The 25,154-nt window shown below is 44.5% G+C and overlaps 1 pseudogene; it reads right to left on the reverse strand.

Moving 5' to 3' along the window:
* Window positions 1-4,138: 4,138 nt before the first annotated feature.
* Window positions 4,139-4,936, reverse strand: LOC138076497 (general transcription factor IIF subunit 1 pseudogene; annotated as a pseudogene).
* Window positions 4,937-25,154: the final 20,218 nt, after the last annotated feature.

The raw sequence follows: 25,154 nt of genomic DNA on the forward strand, positions 1-25,154 counted from the left end.
GAGAAGTGCTAGAAGTCAAAGGATTCTTGATAAAGGCAGGCTATAGTGATCAAATATCAAGGATAGCACTATTCTCAGTACACTGACTTAGCAGATTCTTTGCTAAAACAGGGCCTTACCTGAGGTGCTGTGCTCTACCTTATAGCCCCTCCAGAATGCCCCAAGTCTAGCCCCGCTGTGGACCCCAGCCCACTTTACTCTAGCTAAGTCTATCTAGATCCGCTCCCTGAGGTACTCCTTTCCGTGCTCACTTTGCCAGTTCCAGACTCTGAACTCAGCAGTGACACAGATGGTGCAAACCCTGCCCTGCCCTGCCCTGCCTTTCCCACTAGATCGCATCTCTCAGTTCAGAGGCTTATCTATATGCCCAGGCTTGCGGGGCCAGCAAAATGGAGCATAGCACAACCAATAAAGTAACGACTGCCTGATGATCTAGAAAGATATTTACAAGCCTGCATCATGGAGAGCAGGTATGTAGATATGCTTGTAATTAGACATTTTTGTCCAATTACTCTTTCCATAGAAAACAGTCTTGTAAGCATCATGGCTGAATTCTCTGTTTCTTTTCTGGCTTAAATATTTTTCTGGTTTTACTACTCACCACAACATAGATAGGTTTCCCTTGTGGCTCAGCTGATAAAGAATCCGCCTGCAATGTGAGAGACCTGGGTTCGATCCCTGTTGGGAAGATCTACTGGAGAAGAGAAAGGCTACCCATCCAGTATTCTGGCCTGGAGAATTCCATGTACTGTATAGTCTATGGGGTCATAAAAAGTCAGACACGACTGAGCGACTTTCACTTTCACTTCACTTTCACAACATAGATGAATTTCACAGAGACAATGAGAAAGAAAGTAGACACCAAAGAGTAAGTGCTGCATAACTCCATATAGGTGAAATTAAAAAACAGGAAAACCAATGTATCATAATAGGAGTCAGGATAGCAGAGTTTCTATGTTGACTGGGACTGGAACCAGAGAGATTTCTGGGGTACTGGAAATGTTATTTCTTGATCTGGGGGTGGTCATGTGGGTTGATATATTTGAAAATTTTTCTTGAGTAGTACCCAGAAACATTTATTATGGGTTCCTCCCTTTCCCAACAGCATTTCCTGAAGGCATATAGCGTTTCCCCTTGCTGATCTGTTTCCTGGAATTCCTGGGTCCCTTTTCCTCCTTCCTGACCCTGGAGATTTTCCTCTCTGGAAGTTCCATCTGAAGCCAAGAGCTACCAAATGGAATTAAAATACTCTTAATCAGAGGACTCCAGGTTCTCTGTTCCATCTGCCAGTTATCAAGTTATTGCCTTTCAGCTCCAAGTGTATATATAGCTCAGTGATAACTGAGCTGGACCTTAAAATATTTCTCCTTTGCTACCTGGCCAAATGCTAAACTTTCTTGGTAGTGGACACTGGAGAGAGACCGGAGGAGACTGGAAAGAGATGGGAGGAGGAAGGGGCCAGCCTTCCAGGTTCCATTGTGTCCCCCTGGACAGTGTCCTGCAGCAGCAGACTTCTGCAGCACCTGGTGGCTCCATGCATGGGTTTTTTTGTTTTGTCTTATAAATTTTGAGGATTCATGGGGATTTGTGATCTGCCAGTTATAATCTAAGTAAGGCATGGGACCTTTATTGGAATTCTGCCAGTTTGACAAATACTTTTTGGGTTTTTTTGGCCACATGGCACGTGGAATCTTGGTTCCCCCATCAGAGATCAAATCTGTCTCCTGCACTGGAAGTGTGGAGCTCTAACCATTGGAAAACCAGGGAAGTCCCTACACACATGGTTTTTGTAGCACCCTGCAGCCAGTAGCACTGGTACCTCTCCGTGGAAGCTCCCTGCAGCCCCCAGGGAACTGTTCCTCAGTGAGCCCTTCTGGCTCAGGGCCTCAGCAGACCTCACCACCCAGTGAGCCCTGGCTGCCCCTTCTTCAGTGAGGTCTGGAGCTCAGCCTCAGAGGGAGACCCTCTTACAAAGATTAGCTCCTCCTTTGTATCTGTCTCAGCTCTAGGGGTAGTGACTGCTCCCTAAACCACTACTCCTATACTCATCTGAGTTTTCTCCACCAAGTAAGCCCACCTTTCTTTATCCCAATCCTCTGTTACAGTTAATTATTCTTTGTATTAAACTTTCCCTGCTCAACTTTCTGTATGGTTTCCATCTCCTGATTGGACCCTGACTGATACATTCCCCTTGTGGGTTGTAGCAATTGTCTGAGTAGTGATGCACTGAGGCAGAAAGCTCTGCTACCAAATTACGGAGTGATCCTGGGTATCTTAGTCCGACTGGGCTGCTATAACAAAATACCATCGACTGGGTGCCTTAAACAGCTGACATTAATATCTCAGAGCCCTGGAGGGTTTAAGTCCAAGCTCAGTACTAACATAGTGGGGCCCCTGGTAAAGGCCCCCTTTTGCAGACGGCCACCTCTGTATCCCCACATGGCAGAGAAAAGGATCATCTGTGTCTCGTCCTATAAGGGCATCAATCCCACTCATTATGGCTCCACCCTCATGACTAAGTCTCCCAAAGATCCCACCTCAACATGTAAACACACCAGGAGTTACAATTTCAATATATGAGTTTAAGGGGACACAAACTTTCAGTCCTAACATTAGAAAAGTCACTTTTCCTCCCCGGTTTCTCCTGGGGTAAAATGAGGGGACGTCTGCTTATCCTCTTCTACCTTCATGGAAAAATTGTGAGAACAGAGTGGAAGCACTGTGAGATCCTCGGTGGAGCTATTCCGCCTACTAAAGTGAAGTGAAAATGAAAGTTACTCAGTCATGTCCGACTCTTTGCCACCCTGTGGACTGTAGCCCACCAGACTCCTCTGTCCATGGGATTCTCCAGGCAAGAATACTGGAGTGGGTAGCCTTTCCCTTCTCCAGAGGATCTTCCTAACCCGGGTCTCCTGCATTGCAGGCAGATTCTTTACCATCTGAGCCACCGGGGAAGCCCTCCACCTACTAAAATGGCTCATAAAATTGACTGTTATGTAATCAACTGCCACCCCTCCCTGCAGGGAGGGAAACAAGGGTGGAGGAATGCAAGAAGGCCTGGAGGCTTCTGGAGGTGAGCAGGGGCAGCAGGGTCTCCAGGAGACTCCAGACAAGGGCAGATGGACTTCCTGGTAGCCCAGTGGTTGGGACTCTGCTTTGCAATGCAGGGAACACAGGTTTGCTCCTTGGTCCCGGAAAATCCTACATACAGCAGGGCAATTAAGCCTGTGCACCACAACTACTGAGCTGTGCTCTAGAGCCTGGGAGCCACAACTACTGAAGCCCGTGTTATAGAGCCCATGCTCTGTAACAAGAGAAGCCATCGCAAAGAGAAGCGCCACACTAGAGAGTAGTCCCTGCTCGCCACGCTAGAGAGAGCCCAGCAGAAACAAAGACCCAAGGCAGCCAAAAATAAATAAATAATAATAATTTAAAAGGCAAGGGTATATGGTAAGACCTACACCCTGTCTCGACCCTCAGATTAAGCTGATAGTAGGAGTATACCCAGATGGCGCAGCAGTAAAGAACCCACTTGCTGATGCAGGAGACTCAGGTTGGATCCCTGGGTTGGGAAGATCCTGTTTGTTCTGCTAACACTCTAGTATTATGTCCTTGCAGAGACTGTAGCTGACCACTTTCTTGATGGGGTCTCTGTGGAAGGAAGTGGACCTGATGGAAGGCAGGAACAGGTTGGAGTGATACAGGAGCCTTCTTGTGCACAGATCTTCTTGGCCACAACTCTGACTTCAGCCACTGCTTTGGCAAACAGTTTTGCACAACCTTCAGTTCTCAGCCTGAGCAACCTGACTGTGCGTTACCTTGGGCCCTTACTCCCTTACTCTGAAGTCCTTCTTCCCTGTGTCTTCTGGACCCTTCTTCTACATTTCTTCCCATTAGATTATTATTATTAAAAATAGTGTATGTTTGTTTGTGGGGAGCATGATTCCCGAGGGAGCAAGGCATCTTATCATTGATCATCTTGCACTCAGAATTCATGAACTCGAGCATCTGACCAGCAGGCGTCTGCTCACCACACAGCCCTGTCTTCTTGGTCTGGAAATTTCCCAGCTGGCCCTTGGGGGTCACGGGCTTCCACCTGAGGTAGCAGGGCTCAGCATCCTTGGTCACTTTCACATCACTATGGCTGGGGGGTTGACTTCCCCGACAGGCTCTGGAGCCCAGTGTCCAGTTGCAGTCGTTTGGCCACCGGCATTTCGATGGTCTGCTTCCCCTGCTCCAGCTTGCTGGCAGCTGCCTGAAGGGTGGAGGAAGTGCTGCCAGCCTCGGTGCTGTCGTTGGAGGACATCTCCAGGTCATCCTCCAGGTCACGGATGCGCAGCTCAGCAGCTTTTTTGCAGCCTGGCTTCTCTTTCTCCTTGTCATCCTCCTCCTGGTCCTTCCACCACCACTGCTGCTTGATGCTTAAATGGTTCGGGACTGGGTTTCTCCTCTCCCACTCCTCCCAGGCCGTGAGCGTGCAGCCTCTGGACAGCGGCATGAAGTTGTACCAGTTGTGCACCGGGAAGGCCTCAAAGGCTCCGTCAGGGCACTGGGTGAAGATGTAATAGGATGTGTGCTCTATCACGCCTCCCCTCTTTATGCCCTTGAACTTCCAGCCCAATTGGCCCTCCACCTGAAGCAGCCAAGGCTGGTCCTCGGGCTGGGAATTCTTGAGGACAATGCCGTATTTCTTTCTTAGCGCTTCTTCCCTGATCTTGCACTTGAACCCCCTGCCAGCTCCCGACTTGGGCATCTCCTCCTCTTGGTAAATTTTCTTGTTGCTCAGGTCGCGTTCCAGCTGGGCCTGATTCCAAGTAGCGAGATTGACTTTATCGGCTGCATTGAAAGCCATGATATTAAAATTTTTGGTGGTATTTTTGGGAACTCGGACAACATACTCAGTGACATCCTGACTGCTGGGGCCGAGGGCCACCATGGGCAATGGTCAGGGTCCAGTCGGAACCTCGTCCTTTTCGCTTCCTGCGAGGTCTGCGTCCTCCGGTCTCTGGGAAGCCACCCTCGAGGGATCAGGTCTCTGGTCTAGATCAAGGACCCCAAGCCCAGGCGGGGTACCATCGATGCTGAGAAAAGCTATCCGGAGGCGGTGCTGGGTCAGTGGTCAGCCTCGGAAGCCTCCTGTGCCGCAGCTGCACCTGCGCAGGCTCCTAAACCGGAATAGAAACTCTCCAGCAAGCCTAGTCCAAACAAGCTACTCCAAGCTTAAGGCAGCACCTTCTGTGCCCGGCGCGCTGGCTGCCAGAAATATATATATCCATCCAGTCACGAGGATAACGTCATCATGGGATGACCCGGTCATGTTGATAACCCAGTCACACCGATGACGTCTCACGCGGATAATCCAAGACGTTGATAACCCAGTCATGCAGAGTCCTATGTAGCTTTTTTGGTTCGTCCTGACCTCTGGTGGCTCAGAAGGTAAAGAATCCGCCTCAATGCGGAAGACCTGGGTTCCATCCCTGGGTTGTTAAGATCCCCTGGAGGCGGGCATGGCAACCAACTCCGGTATTCTTGCCAGGAGAATCCCCAAGGACAGAGGAGCCTGGTGGGCTACAATCCATGGGGTCACAAACAGTCGGACAAGACTGAGTGACTAAGCACAGCACAGCACAGTAAATATAGGTTCTCCCCAGAGTCCACTCTTGGGCTTGATTCTTAATGTACGCATTCTCTCCAGACAGTCTTGTCACTCACATTGCTTCAGTCTTTACTTTTATTAAGCTACTTCCCAGCTCTCCAACTCTACTGCCGTATTCCAGACCCACAGTTTCAACAGCTGTCTAGGGGCTTGAACAAAGAAAGCCAACCAATATTTCAAACTCAGGTAGTTCTTGCCAAAGAATGACTGTTCTTTTGCTGTGTGAAAGTTGTGGGCTCTACACATTTAAAGTGTTTTCTATTTTTACTATCATGATTAAGAAAAGCACACACACACACAACATGACACACTCCTGGGATTCTGAGCAAGAGGAGTTAGTGAGCATCCCTCCACCAGGCCACCACCACCCCCAAATTCTCAGTACCTGATTTTGTCCTCCACCTTGCCTCCACCACATACTTCACAATAAATCTATAGCTATGGACTTACCAGTAATTAAAGCCAACAATCTTGGTTGTGCATCCCAATTCCTGCCCTCATCTTCCATATTTCTAGCTCATTCCCTTATTAACCAGACTCCACACAAGGACCTAAAGTCCATTTTTCTCAGTCTCTCTTTCCCCAGATGTCCCCTCTTCCCTCCTTGCCAAATTTAATTTCCTCAGCCAATTTTTACAGTTGCTTTCTTTATCACAGTCTAATTCCCCTGCCCCTCTTTCACTTCATGATACTCGATTAGAATCATGAGAAACCAAGTTAAATCCAGCCCTACACCTCCTCCACACCTGTCTTCATGCACCTGAACCTGACTGGAGAAAAAGATATTAAACTGCTGACTGTTTTCTCTTTAAACTCATGACCACGAACCTCAAGCACATCTCACCTGTCTGTAGCCAGACAATCATCTGATAGATCCTATAATCCTTTCACTCTCCTATAGGTTTGAATGACGATTTCTTCACCCGTTTTCCCCTCACACCTCCAACACCTTCTCTGTCTTCACTCTACTTGCAACCTTGCTTCCTGCTTTACTGAGGAAATGAAATCTGTCCGAAAAGAACTGTGCTGAACTTCCACCTACTGCATCTGAGCTGGCATATTCTGTATTACCTCCTTGACTATGGATAAACCTCCCGTGGTCCTGAGTAAAGCCAATCCCTCACCTCAAGGACATCTCCCCAGTAAATCTACCTCTTTCTCTCTCACAACATCAGAGTTTCCCTCTCTACTCTTTTCCATAAACATACAATCGTACTATCATTTCTCCTATTGTTGAAGAAAAACTCTTGGCCCTTCCTTCCCTTCTAGCTATCATCCCATTTCTCTGCTCCCCTTCCTTAAAAAAAAAAAAGTCACTTGAAGGTATCCTTGTACTCATTGTCTCCAGTTCTCTACTGAGTCCACTTCAGTCAGGCTTTGGTCTTTTCAAAGGTCTTGGAACAGTATCACCAGTGACTTCCGTGTTGCAAGATCACTGTCTCTTCCTCTTGGAGTTCATTGCCTCTTCCTCCGGGAAATACTCTCTAATAACACACCACAATCTCTGAGTTTTCCTTCTTCCTCACTAGCTACTCCTTCTCAGCCTCCTGCTTCTTCAACTTGTACATCTTTACTTTGGAGCGCTCCAGGGCACTCTTTCACTTCTCTTTCTATAGAACTCCCTTGGCAATCTCATCTAATGTTATAGTGTTAAACATCTTTTTTTAAACAGTCAACATTTTTTAAAAATTGAAATATAGTTGACTTACTAATATTGTGTTCGTTTCAGGTGCACAGCAAAGTGATTCAGATTTTTTCCAGATGATTTCCCATTATACTTTATTATAGGCTATGGACTATAGTTCCCTGTGCTTTACAGAAAATACTTGTTGCTTGTCTATTTTATGTAAAGTAATTTACATCTGTTAATCCCATGCTCCTAATTTATCCTTCTCTCCCTCCCTTTCCCATTTGGTAACCATAAGTTTGTTTTCTATGTCTGTGAGTCTGTTTCTGTTTTGTATATCAATTCATCTATATTATTTTTAGATATCATATAATATTTGTCTTTGCCTGACTTCCTTCACTTAGTATGATGTTCTCTAGGTCCATCCATGTTGCTGCAGATGGCAATTTTTCATTCTTTTTACAATTTATTTATTTTTGGCTCACTGAGTCTTTGTTGCTGCATGAAGCCTTTTTCTAGTTGTGGAGAGCAGGGGCTTCTCTCTAGTCTCAGTGTCTGGGCTTCTCATTGTGGGGGCTTCTCTTGCTGTGGAGCACAGGCTTCAGTAGCTGTGGCATGAGGGCAATTAGCTGTGACTCAAGGGCGAGTGTGTAGGCCTCAGTAGTTGCAGGTTGCAGGCTCTAGAGCGTGGGTTCAGTGGCTGTGGCAGAGGGGCTTAGATGCTCCAAGGCATGTGGAATCTCCCTGGACCAGGGATGAAACCCATGTCCCTTGCACTGGCAGGTGGATTCTTATCTACTGCACCCCAGGGAAGTCCTTATTCTTTTTATGGTTGAGTAATATTCCACTGTATATATATACACCACATCTTCTTAAACTACTCATCTGTTGACATTGTTAAAATGGCCATACTATCCAAAGCAATCTACAGGTTTAATGAGATCCCTGTCATAACACCCATAACATTTTCCACAGAACTAAAACAAAAAATTCTAAAATTTATGTGGAACTACAAGAGACCCAGTATCAAAAGGAATCCTGAGGAAAAAGAACAAAGCTGAAAGCCTAATTATCCCAGACTGAGGACAATATTACAAAACTCTAGCAATCAAAAGAGCAGAATATTGACACAAAAATAGACATACGAATCAACAGCACAGAATAGCGAGCCCAGAAATAAACCTACATATGTAGGGTCAATTGATCTTCAACACAGGAGGTAAGAATGTACAGTGGAGAAAAGACAGTCTCTTCAGTAAGGGCTGTTGGGAAAGCTAGACAGCTACATGTAAGTCAATGCAGTTACAGCACACCCTCACACCACCTACAAAAATAAATTCAAAATGTTTAAAGACCTAAATATAATACATGACACCATAAAACTCCTAGAAGAGAACATAGGCTGAATAGTCTCTGACATAAAGCATACCAATATTTTCTTAGATTGGTTTCCCAAGGCAAAAGAAATAAAGGCAAAAATAAACAAGTGATACCTTATCAAACTTAAAAGCTCTTGCACAGCAAAGGAAACCATCAACAAAATGGAAAAAAGGCCTACAGAATGAAATAGAATATTTCCAAATGATGCAACTGACAAGGGGTTAACATTCAAAACATACAAACAGCTCATACAACTTAATATATATTTTAAAAACTCGCTCAAAAAATGGACAGAAGACCAAAATAGACATCTCTCCAAAGAAGACAAACAGATGACCAACAGGCACATGTAATTAGTGATGCTCAACATCACTAATCGGAGAAGGCAATGGCACCCCACTCCAGTACTCTTGCCTAGAAAATCCCATGGGCGGAGGAGCCTGGTAGGCCACAGTCCATAGGGTTGCGAAGAGTCGGACATGACTGAGCGACTTCACTTTCACTTTTCACTTTCATGCATTGGAGAAGGAAATGGCAACCCACTCCAGTGTTCTTGCCTGGAGAATCCCAGGGACAGGGGAGCCTGGTGGGCTGCTGTCTATGGGTCGCACAGAGTTGGACATGACTGAAGTGACTTAGCAGTAGCAACATCACTGATTGTTAGAGAAATGCAAATGAAAACCACAGTGAGGCAATACCTCACACCAGTCACAATGGCCATCATTAAAAAGTCTATAAATAATAAATGCTTTTTATCTATCTAGTCAAGGCTATGGTTTTTCCAGTGGTCATGTATGGATGTGAGAGTTGAACTGTGAAGAAGGCTGAGCACCAAAGAATTGATGCTTTTGAACTGTGGTGTTGGAGAAGACTCTTGAGAGTCCCTTGGACTGCAAGGACATCCAACCAGTCCATTCTGAAGGAGATCAGCCCTGGCATTTCTTTGGAAGGAATGATGCTAAAGCTGAAACTCCAGTACTTTGGCCACCTCATGCGAAGAGTTGACTCATTGTCAAAGACTCTGATGCTGGGAGGGATTGTGGGCAGGAGGAAAAGGGGAGGACTGAGGATGAGATGGCTGGATGGCATCACTGACTCGATGGATGTGAATCTGAGTGAACTCCGGGGGTTGGTGATGGACAGGGAGGCCTGGCGTGCTGCGATTCATGGGGTCGCAAAGAGTCAGACACGACTGAGTGACTGGACTGAACTGAACTGAACTGAAAACATATGTGAAGAAAAGGGAACACTCTTACACTGTGGGTGGGAATGTAAATTGAGGAAGCCATTGTGGAAAACAGTATGGAGGCTCCTTCCAAAACTAAAACTAGAGCTACCATATGATCCAGCAACCCCACTCCTGGCCATACATCCAGAAAAGGTGAAAACTCTAATCTGAAAAGACACATGCTCCCAGTGGTCACAGCACCATTGTTTACAGTAGCCAAGACATGGAAGCAAACTGAGGCTCCATCAACAAATGAATGGATACCACCATGTGCAGTATCACATGGCACGCAAACATGTAAAGACAGGGAAAGATGTTCCATATAGCACATAACTACACTTTCAACATTACGTTATGTAGGGTGTGACACTCAGCTCTGGGGTAGAGGCAGAATCTTCGGTTGCAGCCTCACCCAGAAGTCCTGCTTCGAACCACAGGCAGATGCTCCTTCAGTCCTAAGACCCAACCATATCAGGCTGCATCTGGGCCAGGAGTAATGGTCAGGATCACATCTACCTCCTGATGGTTCTTATACCCATAGTCCAACCATCTTCTTTCCTTTCCCAAGGAGGCTCCTTTTCTTTTAAACATTTAAAACTCTAACAGAAGAGATTTCTAATTAAAATTAGCGGATTAAACATCTCTGTTTATTTCCATTCCCTCCCACATCCTTTCTAAAATTAAAATGAAGGATTTTTTTTTTAATGGATAAACCTACAGCTACAAGAGAATGAGAAAGAAGGTCCATCAGCCAATAAGAGATTTTGACAAAATTCTGGAAGACAGGAAGCAAGAAGAAGGAGTGACAACTAAAGTCCAGAATAAAGGAAGCTGCAGATTTGAATATTGGCACAGAGAAAAAATACTGAAAAGAGCTGTGGTGCCCTGCAGAATGTCAGAGAGGTTCAGTTCTCTAAGGAATCAAGTAGAGTAGTACAGCAGAGGGCAAGTAGGGTTGGAAACACGGTGGCTAATTAAAAGTCTATGTAGAACTTAAGCAACCCCTCCATTCTGCCCTTCCCCCACTTCCCCTCTGGTCAAAACAGACTTCCACCCTTCAGTGAGAAGAATAGAATTTCCTTCCCTAGAGAAATGAGTGGCCCAGAAAATAGAATTGCCCCTTATGGAATTAGAGGCCCCAGCATAACAGCAGGCTCCCACACAATCACCCCAAAGCAAAGCCCATCCCCATCTCAACATCCACTCAGGGCTTCTCATATCCTTTTTGTGCCATGCTTTTAAATATGAGCAGTTAATTGAGAATCACTGGAAAACTGAGGAATGCTTCCAAAATAAATAAAATCAGGATTTAAAAAATGACCCTACAGAGTTCACATGGGATAATGATAGATTCTTACATCCAGATCTCTTCATACAACCACGAAAACCCATGCAAATTAACAAGGAGAGCAATTCAAATCACATAAAATCTGTATCTACATTGTGACTACAAGGCAGAGATTACACAAATTTTAATTTACATGTAAAAAGATAACTAGACATATGATACCAGCAAAGCTGGCTCCAGAGCTCACTTCAGAGCAGAAAATCAGGTGAAGACTGAAGGGAAGAAGGATGGGGTCGGGAGAATCCTAGCAGTGGGAGAACATGGATAAAAGTCATCACTTTGCAAAGACAGGGTCTCATCTTGAGCAGAAGAATGCTGAGAATGATTCTCCAGCTCCAGCCACAAATGCAGGAGCTCTTGCAATATTCATGCCCAAGAAAGACCTGCTTGCCATCTATGAACTCCTTCTTAGGGAGGGGTTTGTGGTGCCAAGTAGGATGTCCACAGGCCTAAACACCCCAAGCTGGCAGAAAAGAATGTGCCTAGTCTTCACGTGATGAAGACCTTGCAGCCTTACATCACCAGCCCACAGAAAGGGACAATTAGCCTGGAGACAAGCTTACTGATACCTTACCAGCAAGGCATCCAGTATTCCTATGATTACCTCCATCTGTCCCCTGAGACATGCCTACCACCCCGCACTGCAGCTGTCCTGAGACTGGCTGTAGCCCAAAGGTCTGGAGGGAGAAAACCTGCAAGATTCACACGAGGGGAAGCTGACAGAGATGCCTACAGACCAACTGCTGTGCCCTCTGGTGCCTACAGGAGCCCCATGGCCAGGCTGAGTCAGCAACCAAATTCCAATTAATAGATGTGTTTGGCCATGGATGTGGTAGGCCATCTCAGTAAAGCTGGAAGAGATTATTTAGTGTTGAAGAAACCTCCAGGCAGACCTGCAGAATGGAAGGGGTGGGAGAGAGAGAGAGAAAGAAAGGAGGGAGGAGGGAGAGAGAAAGACTTGAGAGTAGGCCTGCCAGCTAGCAGGCCAGGGCATTAGCTACTGAGGACTCTAGGAGAGACTCAAAAAGGCTCAGGACCAAAAGTAACAGTCTCTGAAAGGCTCCCCTCCTGGGGAGAGAAAGCCAGCTTAAAAGTGGGAGGCATTACTTGGAGACTAGGAAATGAAAGGAAATGGTGGACAGGAGGAGCCCTACAGAAATGAAAGAAAATCACAGAATCAGAAGACACACCAACCTCTCCCTCACAACAGCACAAACTATTAAGAAATCTCACTCCACTTATCTATAGAAGAGGGCGTACCAGAACTAAGAATCTTAGTAAACCACCAAGTCCTTTACTTCTCTCCCAAAACAAACACCTGTCATTAGCAGACCAGGAAAATTCAACACACTGTTATATAAACAAATCACAGGTAGCAGGTACACTAAGCCACAATGAGAAGAAAATAAGTGAGAGTACAGTATCTTCAGATGATGGTTTTATTCACCTCCAAACCACAAACAGATGAAAATTGTGACTCAATATCCAACACTAAATATTACCAAATAGGCACTTGAAAATATAAAACACCAAAATTCAAATTTTCTGGATGGGAAATAGACAAAAATCAAGATGTGAAATGAGCTGATCAAACTCAGAAAAGAGATAGAAGGAAAAAAAATAAGTTATGTATAGACATTAACTCAATATGTTGTACATCTGAAGCTAATATAATGTTATGAGTCAATTATACCTCAATAAAATCTTTAATTGTTTCTCAATTTTTAAATTACAGAAATAAAGATTAAATCACAAGATGCCCAAAGGAGAATAGATGCAACTTCAACTGAAAATATAATAAGGGATATAGCCAAGAGAAAAAAATGAATAAAGGGATAAAATGATCAGAGAAAACGTGATCACTGTAGAGAACAGGCAAAAAAGGCATATATATATATATATCTGGGCTTCCCCCAGTGGCTCAGCGATTACAGAACCCACCTGCAATGCAGAAGACGCAGGTGACTCAGATTCAGATTTGATCACTGGGTCAGGAAGATCCCCTGGAGGAGGCATGGCAACCCACTCCAGTAATCTTGCCTGGAGAATCCCATGGACAGAGGAGCCTTGCAGTCCATAGGGTTGCAAAGAGTTGGACATGATTGAAGCGACCGAGCATGCACACACACATACACATAACTGGATTTGCTGAAGAAGCAAAACAAAACAATGGAATGGAAATAATATTTAAAACTGTAGTCCAGTAATGACTATAGTAATGATTACACAACTGTGTATTACTTGTCAAAACTCATGAAACCATATACTTGAAAGTGAATTTTATTTTATATAAATTATACCAATACAAAGTAGATTATAAATTAAATAAATATGATGTGTTTAACCCAAAAGTTATAATCCCAGAATACTTTCTGGAAATAAAAATGACCTAAATCTACATGTCAAATGTGTCTGTGTATGTACATAGGAAAACTGACCAGAATAGTCAACTCTGAGACATATCAGGGTAAAACTATAATAGAAGTAAAAAAAAAATTCTGTTGATAAATTTTCCAAATCAAATACAAAGTAAGAAAAATCAAGTTGTCATCCTATTGGATAATCACTATTACAAAACTAAAATGGTGAAAGAATGCATAACTGACAATTTAACAGAAAGAAAAGGAAATTATAGAAAATATTTTATTAATCCAAAAGTACCCCAAAAGGAAGAAAACAGGGAATATAAAACAGGTTTGTTCATCCAATTTACCAGAGTGAAAAGAAGAAATTAAAAATTTGTGGCTATGACAGGGTAACTGGCACTGGACTAGCCCTCCTGGCATAAGTAATTACAAAACTAGACAAAAAGTATAAAGAAATGTTTTTTAGATACTGGGACAACCAGTGATACAGAACGGTGATCCCTAAGAGAGGAAAAGCCCATGTGAGCTCCACAATTACCTGGCTTTCTTCCTGGAGACAGTTTCTAGACCACAGGACAGAGAGGCAGAGCCCAGGCAAGAACAGTGGGTCATTGAGCTGAGCAGGCAGAAATTAGAGTCTAGGGCTGTTGAAACAGCTGAAATGTGCGAGACCGGGTACTGCAAAGGAGAGAGCTGTAAGAGAAGGAGCTTTGGAAATCAGTGTAGGGATCCCCTCAAGGGTCTGACTGAGTACTCAGCTGAGCATAGGGAAATGAGAGTCTGCAAAGCCGGGCAGAGAACAGCTATTGAGAAGTTGGGAGCTGCTCAGACATTCCGGAGGTCTCACAGGACTGGGAGACGTAGCAGTTCCAACCACTCAGAGAGGCTAAACAACATGCAGTTCAGTTAAGGCCTCAGAAAGTCCACGCCTTAGGAGTAGGGTTAGTCTAGCCCTAAGGAAGGACTCCTCCAGACCAGTCCTAATAAAGCTTAAAACAAGCCTTGAAGAAAAAAACCAAACTGATTCACCAGTAAATCAAGTGCCTGCTAAAACAAACCTCAACAACCTTTAAAGGAAAGCCACATGATTCCCACCACGTAGCATGTACAATGTACAGCTTGATGGTCAAATCATTAGACAGGTAAAGTAGTAGTAAGATGCGATTAAAAATCAAGGGAGAAAACAGTTTAAAAGAACTCAAACAGGGTAAGAGGTGTTGGAATTGACACAGACTTTTAAAAAGCCATTATAAAATTGTTCAAGGATTTAAAGGGGAAAACTGAACATAGTGAGTGAACAATTGGAGAAATTCGGTAGATAAAGGCAAACTATTTAAAAGCATCAAATGGAAATTTTAGAATTGGAGAAAACAATATCAGAAATAAAAATTTGCCAAATGTGTCAAAGAACAGATTAGATGCTGCAGGGGAAAAAATCAGTTAACTTGAAGGCAAGGCAATAGACTTACCAAAGTGAATCACAGGGAGAAAGAAAGCAAAAATTGATCAGCACCTTAGTGACCTATAGAACAATATTAGGCAGTCTAACAGATGTAACTGAAGTCTCAGATGTGAGATATTATAGCATGAAGAAATATGTTTGAAAAAATAAGGCTGAAACATTTCAAATATCTCAGATTTAAGGAGAAAATATCATCCCACAAATCTAAAGAAGCTAAAAATATAAGCTAAATAGAAAAATCTTAAAAGCAGAGAAAAATAAAACATGGAATGTACAAAAGTTTTTTTAAATGATGAAACATTGACTTAGAGAGAATGCGAACCAGAAGACAATGGAACAACATCTTTAAAATACAGAAGGGGAAGAAACTGCTAACCTATAACGACAATTCACTCAGTGAAAATATCCTCCAGCAGTAAAGACAACCAATAAAAGGGCCTAGAACTCCTTGGAGAAATAGCTGTTTCCAGGACTAGGACATGGAAAGCACAAGATGAACCTGGAACATCTCACAGAGCCAGGAAGTGCTGATGAAAGTGGAGGGAATTGTTAAGTTTGAAAATCACCACTTTTCACCACTTTGCACTCATCACAGTGAAAAACTGACTCAGGACAACTGGTACAAAATCTATGGGGGAAAATCTGATAAGGAGCAGGATATTTACAAAGTCTTAAAATTTCTGCCCAAATATGTCTTATTAATTTCAAGGGAAAACAAGTTGATAAAGCAGACAACACTTTGACTGGGTAATCCAAATCAGTATCACCCACGATGGGCAAGTGAGCATGTATGCCTTTAAATGTGATGCCCTGAAAAGAACACATTGTTGTGTGCATATTATTACTGCCCAGGATGAGTAAACTGACTGTACACGTAAAGAAACAACGAGATGCAATCTTAAGTGTGCAAAATTACCTAGTAAGTGTACTTGCCAGAAATGTTTAACCTATTTAACATAATCCACAAGATGGCTAGTCCAAGCTCTTGAAAAAGTCAGTACCCTAAAAACTACACAAAAAATGTGTAAGGGAGAACTATTCTAAGTTAAAAGAGAATAAGGAAGTATGATAACTAACTGTAATATGTGACTCTTAACCCAACCCTGGATCCAGAAGGGAAAAAAATGCTATTAAAGTAAGTTTGAGCAGAAATGGCAGAATTTTTTTTTTTTTTTTGGCCACTCAGCAAGAAAATTAAAAAGCCTAAAAAGCTAAACCTGCTGCTGCTGCTGCTAAGTCGCTTCAGTCGTGTCCAACTCTGTGCGACCCCATAGACGGCAGCCCATCAGGCTCCCCCGTCCCTGGGATTCTCCAGGCAAGAACACTGGAGTGGGTTGCCATTTCCTTCTCCAATGCAGGAAAGTGAAAAGGGAAAGTGAAGTCACTCAGTCATATCCAACTCTTAGCAATCCCATGGACGGCAGGCTACCAGGCTCCTCTGTCCGTGGGATTTTCCAGGCAAGAGTACTGGACCTAAAAGCCTAAAAAACTAAAAAGCCTTTTGATGAAAGTGAAAGAGGAGAGTGAAAAAATTGGCTTAAAGCTCAACATTCAGAAAATTAAGATCATGGCATCTGTTCTCATCATTTTATGGGAAATAGATGGGTAAACAGTGGAAACAGTGTCAGACTTTATTTTGGGGGGGCTCCAAAATCACTGCAGATGGTGATTGCAGCCATGAAATTAAAAGACACTTACTCCATGGAAGGAAAGTTATGACCAACCTAGATAGCATATTGAAAAGCAGCGACATTACTTTGCCAACAAAGGTCTGTCTAGTCAAGGCTATGGATTTTCCTGTGGTCATGTATGGATGTGAGAGTTGGACTGTGAAGAAAGCTGAGCACCGAAGAACTGATGCTTTTGAACTGTGGTGTTGGAGAAGACTCTTGAGAGTCCCTTGGACTGCAAGGAGATCCAACCAGTCCATCTTAAAGGAGATCAGTCCTGGGTGTTCATTGGAAGGACTGATGTTGAAGCTGAAGCTCCAGTACTTTGGCCACCTCATGCGAAGAGTTGACTCATTGGAAAAGACCCTAATGCTGGGAAGGATTGGGACAGGGGGAGAAGGGGACGACAGAGGATGAGATGGTTGGATGGCATCACTGACTCAATGGACGTGAGTTTGAGTGAACTCCAGGAGTTGGTGATGGACAGGGAGGCCTGGCGTGCTGTGATTCATGAAGTCGCAAAGAGTCGGACATGACTGAGCGACTGAACTGAACAGCAAGGCTTGCAGGATCCAATCAGGGATATAACCCAGGCCCCGTGCAGTGAAATCTTGGAGTCCTAACCAGTGAACCACGAGGGAATTCCAAGTAAAATTTAAGTATGAACTGAATATCAGAAGATATTATTCAGTTAGTGATATGTGTTTGGAGCATAGTAATGATCTTGTGGTATGTAGGAAAATGTCCTTATTCTTAAAAGAAATATATGCTGAAGTACTTAGGACTAAAATGATGATGTCTACAAATGATTCAGAAAATCAAAACAGTTTGTAAATGTGGCAAAATACTAATGACTGATGATTAGGGAAAGGATATATGAGTATTCAGTGTACTATTCTTTCAACTTTATGCAAGTTGGAACATTTTTTAAATAAAAAGCTGAAATTAAAAAAAAAAAAAGCAGGAAAAATGACCTTGGAGAAAATAAGGCTAACTCGGGGAACAAGAGAAAACTTAAAAATATACATACAGTATCTTCAGGGAAACTCAAGAGGCTATTACAAGCATAAAAAAGATTGCCTTCTCCATAAAAAAGAACAGAATACTCTAAAACTAGAAAATTCAGTAAATAAGATAGCACTCTTAGAAATTAAAAATTGACCAGTGAAAAAATTTTCAGTAGAAGGACGAGTAGGTCAGAAAATAAATTTTTTAAAAATGACAAAATAGGAAATGTGAGAGAAAAGAAGAGAGCTATAGATACCAGTCCAGGATTGCAACATCTGACTAAAAATAGCCCTAGAAACTGGAAATAGAAACATATGGGGGGGGGGTATTTTCAAAATAGAAAACAATAAATTTTCCTAGAGCTAAAAAATTTTTGACTTCCATCCAAGATCACAGAACAACGAATGAGAAATAACTCCACCAAGGCATACTTGGGCTTCCCTGGTGGCTCAGATGAAAATCTGTCTGTAATGCAGGAGACCAGGGTTCAGTCCCTGAGTCAGGAAGACCCTCTGGAGAAGGGAATGACTACCCACTCCAGTATTCTTGACTGGAGAATTCCATGGAAAGAGGATCCTGGAGGGCTACAGTCCGTGGTGTCCCAAAGAGCTGGACATGACTGAGCGACTAACACACACACACACACACACGACATACTTAAATCATTTTTGTGAAGGTTCAAGATACTCGGGATACAGAGACTTAAAAGATTCCAGAGATATAAACAAACACACTAACAAGTCACCTGCGAAGAGCCAAGAGTCGAGTAAGTTTCTGAACATTTTGACCAGATAGCCTGATGCTCACAGCCCTGGACGGAGCACACCTCGTGCCGAGAACTCGCCCTGTGGAGGGCCCAGGTGTGCTATGCGCTAAATAGCTTCAGTCCTGTCCTACTCTGAGACCTATGGTCTGTAGCCCGCCAGGCTCCTCTGTCCATGGGATTCTCTAGGAAAGAACGCTGGAGTGGGTTGCTGTGCCTTCCTCCAGGGGATCTTCCCGACCAGGATGCGAACCACAGTCTCTTATGTCTCCTGCACTGGCAGGTGTGTTCTTTGCCTCTAGCACCACCTGGGACCCCAACACCTTTGTTAGTGGCATATCTTTCTTTTTCACAAGAAAGTGAATCACTGCAGTGCAAGGAACACCAACTTATCCACCTTTATAGCCCCTCTCTTCTTCATGTCTAAAGTCTTGCAAAGACTACATAGATTCTTTTGAATAAGTTATAGTCAGTCAGTCTCTGTCTCTCCATCCCTCTCATTACTTCCTTCTCTCCCCTTTTCTGTCCCCTTCTTTCTCTGCTCATTTGTTCATCCTAGAAATGCTGATGGAGATCCAGTGTGCTGGGTCAGGGGCTATCAGATGAACAAAGACCAGTCACAGGCTCCAGGAACTCACAGCCATGAGGAGACAGACTCTGTAGGGACGTGGCACTCCTGGGAGCCTGGCAATCTTCCTCCTCAAATGACAGAACAGAATCCAGGTGTACTCCACAATAGTTTAATGCTCCCTATTCCTTTTTTTTTTTTTTTTTTTAAGAAATTAGCTGTTTTGTTTATTTATTTACTGTTGGCCATGCCACGCTGCATGGGGGATTTTAGTTCCCTGGTCAGGGATAGAACCTGTGCCCTTTGCCTTGGAAGCTCAGAATCTTAACCACTGAACTCCAGGGAAGTTTCAACACTATTCTTAAACTTGAGTTAAACATTAGGCTAGGCTTCAGCAGTATGTGAACTGAGAACCCCCAGTGTCCAAGCTGGGTTTTGAAAAGGCAGAGGAACCAGAGATCAAATTGCCAACATTCATTGGATCATAGAGAAAACAAGGGAATTTCAGGAAAACATCTACTTTTGCTTCATTGAGTATGCTAAAAAAAACCTTGGACTGTGTGAATCACAACAAACTGTGGAATATTCTTAAAGAGATAGGAATACCAGACCGTCTTACCTGTCTCCTAAGAAACCTGTATGTTGGTCAAGAAGAAATAGTTAGACCTGGACATAGAACAATGGACTGGTTGAAAATTGGGAAAGGAATACGTCAAGGCTGTATAATGTCACCCTGCTTATTTAACTTTTATGCAGAGTATGTCATGCAAAATGTTGGGTTGAATGAATCACAAGTTAGAATCAAGATTGCTGGGATAAATATCAACAACCTTAGATATGCAGATGACACCACCCTAATGGCAGAAGATGAAGAGGAACTTGATGAACATCTTAAAAAACATCTCGATGAAGGTGAAAGAGGAGAGTGAAAAAGCTGGCAAAAACTAAGATCATGGCATCTGGTCCCATCACTTCATTGCAAATTGAATGGGAAAAATTGGACACTGTGACAGACTTTCTTGAGCTCCGAAATCACTCTGGACTGTGACTGCAGCCATGAAATTAAAAGACGCTTGCCCCTTGGAAGAAAAGCTATGACAAACTTAGACAGTGTATTAGATAGCAGAGACGTCACTTTGCCAACAAAGGTCCATATAGTCAAAGCTATGGCTTGTCCTGTAGTTATGTATGGATGTGAGAGTTGGATCATAAAGAAAGCTGAGTACTGAAGAATCGATGCTTTCTAATTGTGGTGCTGGAGAAGACTTCAAGGAGATCAAACCAGTCAATCTTAAAGGAAATCAACCCTGAATATTCATTGGAAGGACTGATGCTGAAGCTGAAGCTCCAATACTTTGGCCACCTGATGCGAAGAGCCAATTCATTGGACAAGACCCTGATGCTGGGAAAGATTGAAGGCAAAAGGAGAAGGGGGTGACAGAGGATGAGATGGTTAAATAGCGTCATTGACTCAATGGACATGAGTTTGAGCTATCTCTAGGAGATAGTGTAGGACAGAGGAGCCTTAGCGGTCCAGGGTGGATCGCAAAGAGTCGGATGTGACTCAGCGACTGAACAACAACAAAACAAGCATGAACTGAATTTTCTATTTTTCTGATTTAAACTTTTAGCTAAGTTTTTACTTATGGAATTTTGTAGAGGATCAGAGTCTCCTGAGGAAAGAAAAGGTTGCTTCTTCATACCCTGCAGGGAGAATCCACAAGTTCCCTCCATCTGCTGTACGTCCTCCCTGTGTGAGTTGTTCCTTGAAACAGGAGGCCACAGGATGCCGACGAGGCCTCATCAGCAGAACTGGGCCTGATGATGCCAGCGGGAGCGACGCAGGGACTCTAGGTGCCCGGGGAAGGGAGACAGAGAGGATGAGGCTCTTCACACAGTTCCCAGAGGAGCATCTCCCCCTAGTGGCCACAAGTGGGAGCTGCTGAGCTCTCGGCCGAGGAAATGCCAACGGCAAAGTGTAAGGCTTTCCACATACACACTCCACCCCACCCCACGCCCACGCTGAAGACACTGGACCCCCTTTCCAGAGTCTGGCCTGCGGAACAGGCACAGGCCACCTGGAGTCTGGGTTAATACAACCTGGGTGCAAGATGGAACTTACAGGGGTACTAGACTTTCCTTTGGAGAAGGCAATGGCACCCCACTCCGGTACTCTTGCCTGGAGAATCCCAGGGACAGGGGAGCCTAGCGGGCTGCCATCTATGGGGTCGCACAGAGCTGGACACGACTGAAGCGACTTAGCAGCAGCAGCAGACTTTCCTTGGCTGTACCAGAGACCTCTGCCCAGGCCTGCTCTGTGAAAGCAGCTTCCAAAGGAGCCCCTCTGGGGCCTTGATGTAGTGAAGTGAAGTGAAAGTGAAAGTCGCTCAGTCATGTCAGACTCTTTGTGACCCCATGGACTATATATATATGGAACTCTCCAGGCCAGAGTACGAGTGGGGTAGCCTTTCCCTTCTCCAGGGGATCTTCCCAACTCAGAGATCAAACCCAAGTCTCCCGCATTGCAGGCAGATTCTTTACCAACTGAGCTATCAGGGGCCTTGATAATGAAGCTTATGTACAGCGCCCTTCCTTTGCACAAGTTCCTTCTAAGGCCAGGGGAGTGCCCTTCGCAAGATGTTCACATGGACACGTTTATGCAAAATCTGCAAGAGTAAGATTTTGGGGGGTATTATTTTCCCAAAAGGAGGGTCTCACGAACTTCTTTAGCTTTATATGCTAAGCCGCTTCAGTCGTGTCCGACTCTTTGCGACCCCATGAACTGTAGCCCACCAGGCTCCTCTGTCCATGGAATTCTCCAGGCAAGAATACTGGAGTGGGCAGCCATTCCCTTCTCCAGGGGAACTTCCTGACCCAAGGATCAAACCTGCATCTCTTATGACTTCTGCATTAGCAGGGTTCTTTACCACTAGCGCCACCTGGGAATCCCTTTTAAGCTTTCAGTTCAGTTCAGTCACTCAGTCGTGTCCGACTCTTTGCGACCCCATGAATCACAGCACGACAGGCCTCCTTGTCCATCACCAACTCCCAGAGTTCACTCAGATTCATGTCCATTGAGTCAGTGATGCCATCTAGCCAGCTCATCCTCTGTCGTCCCCTTCTCCTCCTGCCCCCAACCCCTCCCAGCATCAGAGTCTTTTCCAATGAGTCAACTCTTCACATGAGGTAGCCAAAGTACTGGAGTTTCAGCTTTAGCATCATTCCTTCCAAAGAAATCCCAGGGCTGATCTCCTTTAGAATGGACTGGTTGGATCTCCTTGCAGTCCAAGGGACTCTCAAGAGTCTTCTCCAACACCACAGTTTAAAAGCATCAATTCTTTGGCACTCAACCTTCTTCATAGTCCAACTCTCACATCCATACATGAGTACTGGAAAAACCATAGCCTTGACTAGACGGATCTTTGTTTGCAAAGTAGTGGCCTTGCTTTTGAATATGCTATCTATGTTGGTCATAACTTTCCTTCCAAGGAGTAAGTGTCTTTTAATTTCATGGCTGCAATCACCATCTGCAGTGATTTTGGAGCCCAAAAAAATAAAATCTGACGCTGTTTCCACTGTTTCCCCATCTATTTCCCATGAAGTGATGGATGAGGCTGAGAGGATGACCAGATGCCATGATCTTCATTTTCTGAATGTTGAGCTTTAAGCCAACTTTTTCACTCTCCTCTTTCACTTTCATCAAGAGGCTGTTTAGTTCCTCTTCACTTTCTGCCTTAAGGGTGGTGTTGTCTGCATATCTGAGGTTATTGATATTTCTCCCGGCAATCTTGATTCCAGCTTGTGTTTCTTCCAGCCCAGCATTTCTCATGATGTACTCTGCATATAAGTTAAATAAGCACACAAACTCTATACATATCTGACTCTGACTGTCACATAGTGGCCACTTGTTGTAGAGCTCTCTGAACAGTTCTTTAATTCAAATATGCAGTCCCCAACCCCATTTCAGCCCCTGGAGGCCACAGAGGACTTTGGGAGGGCAGTCTGTGCAGGGGTCAAGAACATGGGTTTGTAAGTCAGGCAGATGTAGTCACGCGTCCCTCCTTCTCCATCTGGAAGACTGGGATAATACTCTTTGGGCTGCTGTGAGTATAGAATGCACAGAAATACTTCTGTCTGATGCCTGGTCAGTAGGAAGTGCTCTAGGAACAGTGGTTATGGGAAGGTCCATAAGTAGACATCTACTCTGGGAATTAATATATGTACATCTCTAACATCTTCTCAATGGTAGAAAATCCACCTGCCAATGCAAGAGATGTGGATTCGATCCCTGGGTCAGGAAGATCCCCTGGAGGAGGAAATGACAACTCACTTCAGTATTCTTGCCTGGGAAATCCCATGGACAGAGGAACCTGGCCAAGCTATAGTCCAAAGGATTTCGAAGAGTCGAACAGGACTGAGTGACTAAGCACACAACTTCAATTCAACTCTCTATATGAAATTAGACCAAATAAAATTGTCAGTATTTCACTATTTTTTGATCTATAGAAATGGCAGTTTCACATGATTCCCCCCAATAGAACATATGATGACAATAACTACATAGGGTGACTGGAGTGTAGGTAATTGGTAGAGACCCCAGTACCTCTCATGGTGTATCGTGCTTTGCCTGGAGAGGCTGAGGGAGGCAATTGGATTCCTATCTCTCTGCTCCTTTTGGGAGTCCTGCTCTGTAATCATAAAGGCCTCTGATAGAAAATAAATAAGTCATGGGAATGCAATGTACAGCATGGTGACTTTAGTTAATAATACTGCATTGTATATTTAGAAGTTGCTAAGAGTAGATCTTCGGAGTTCTCATCACAAGAAAACTCTGTGTGGTGACAAATATTAAGGCATTGTGATCATATTGCAATATGTATAGAATTGAATCATTATGCTGTGCACCTGAAGCTAATATAACTTTACATGTCAATTATACCTCAGTTAAAGTTATTTAGAAAGTTCATCAGCCAGACCACAGAGGATCCCTCTGCCTCCAGCACTCAGTCCCTCTGTGGCACCAGCTGCGCTCTGGATCGCAGCTCTCGTGGCCTCTTCCTGTCCCAGTCTTTGGCACCTAACCCAGAATCTCTCTTTTCTTGCCTGGACCTCAGGGAAATAGGGCCCAGATGGAGTCCACACTGCAGAGGGACTGAGGGACCTGGTGGCCACCCTCTTCCAGCCTCATGCTGTCCCTGAGGGTCATAATCTCACAAAGGTATCCTCGGGCTGCTTATTGAACTCTTTGCACCCCAAGTGGTTTACCCAGGCCATACTCTCTGAGAACACATGCAGAATCCCAGTGCCCCTGGCACAGTCACAAAGCACACTACTGACAGCCATGCTGGGTGCTCAGCTGGCCAGCAGGTCAGACCACAATCACAGGTGCCCTCAAAAAGCAGAGCAGAGGATGCCACACAGATTGTGCCAGTGGCGTTCTCTGAGAAGCAGAGGCTGACTGAGCTGAGAGGCACAAAATCTGCTGGTAAGTAATGCCAGGAAAGAAAGGGGAGGCAAATGGACTGGGGATGGACCAGTGTCACGACACAGACACGTCAGTTTCTGCCAGCCCCATGGGAGCTCTGGAACAGAGATGTCCAGGGGTTCCTGTTCAGGCTCAGCTCAAAACTGGAAACTGACCTTGATCGTGGACCCAGATGCCGAGGCTGTCATCTCATCTCAGACCTCAAAGTTTCTCAAAGGAGACGCAGGGAGTGCAGCTCTGTGTCTTGTTCAGTGCGTGCCGTGTGCTGCATGGACCCGCTTTTCCACACACAAGGGGCCAGACTCTGGGGGCCTGTCTTCTTTCACGAAAACCTACAAGAGGGAAGTTAAGGGGATGAAATAGAGACCCCATTCACTCTGTCTGGTCTTGGGGCCACAGCTGGGACCCATCGCCTCCCTCCTCTACCCTTCATTCTAAATTATCCTTGCCCTCAGCTACCACCTGCATGGTCTCGGTGGTGTGGTCTCATGCCTGTGGTCTGACCCAAGGCCTGGTTCTTGAGTCTGAGCCCATGGAAACAAAGAAGACGCACATCCAGACCTTCCTTCAAGAAAAGACATGCTGGGACTCCC

The sequence above is a fragment of the Capricornis sumatraensis genome, chromosome 1 (genome assembly GCF_032405125.1).
Source record: "Capricornis sumatraensis isolate serow.1 chromosome 1, serow.2, whole genome shotgun sequence".
NCBI classification, from domain to species: domain Eukaryota; kingdom Metazoa; phylum Chordata; class Mammalia; order Artiodactyla; family Bovidae; genus Capricornis; species Capricornis sumatraensis.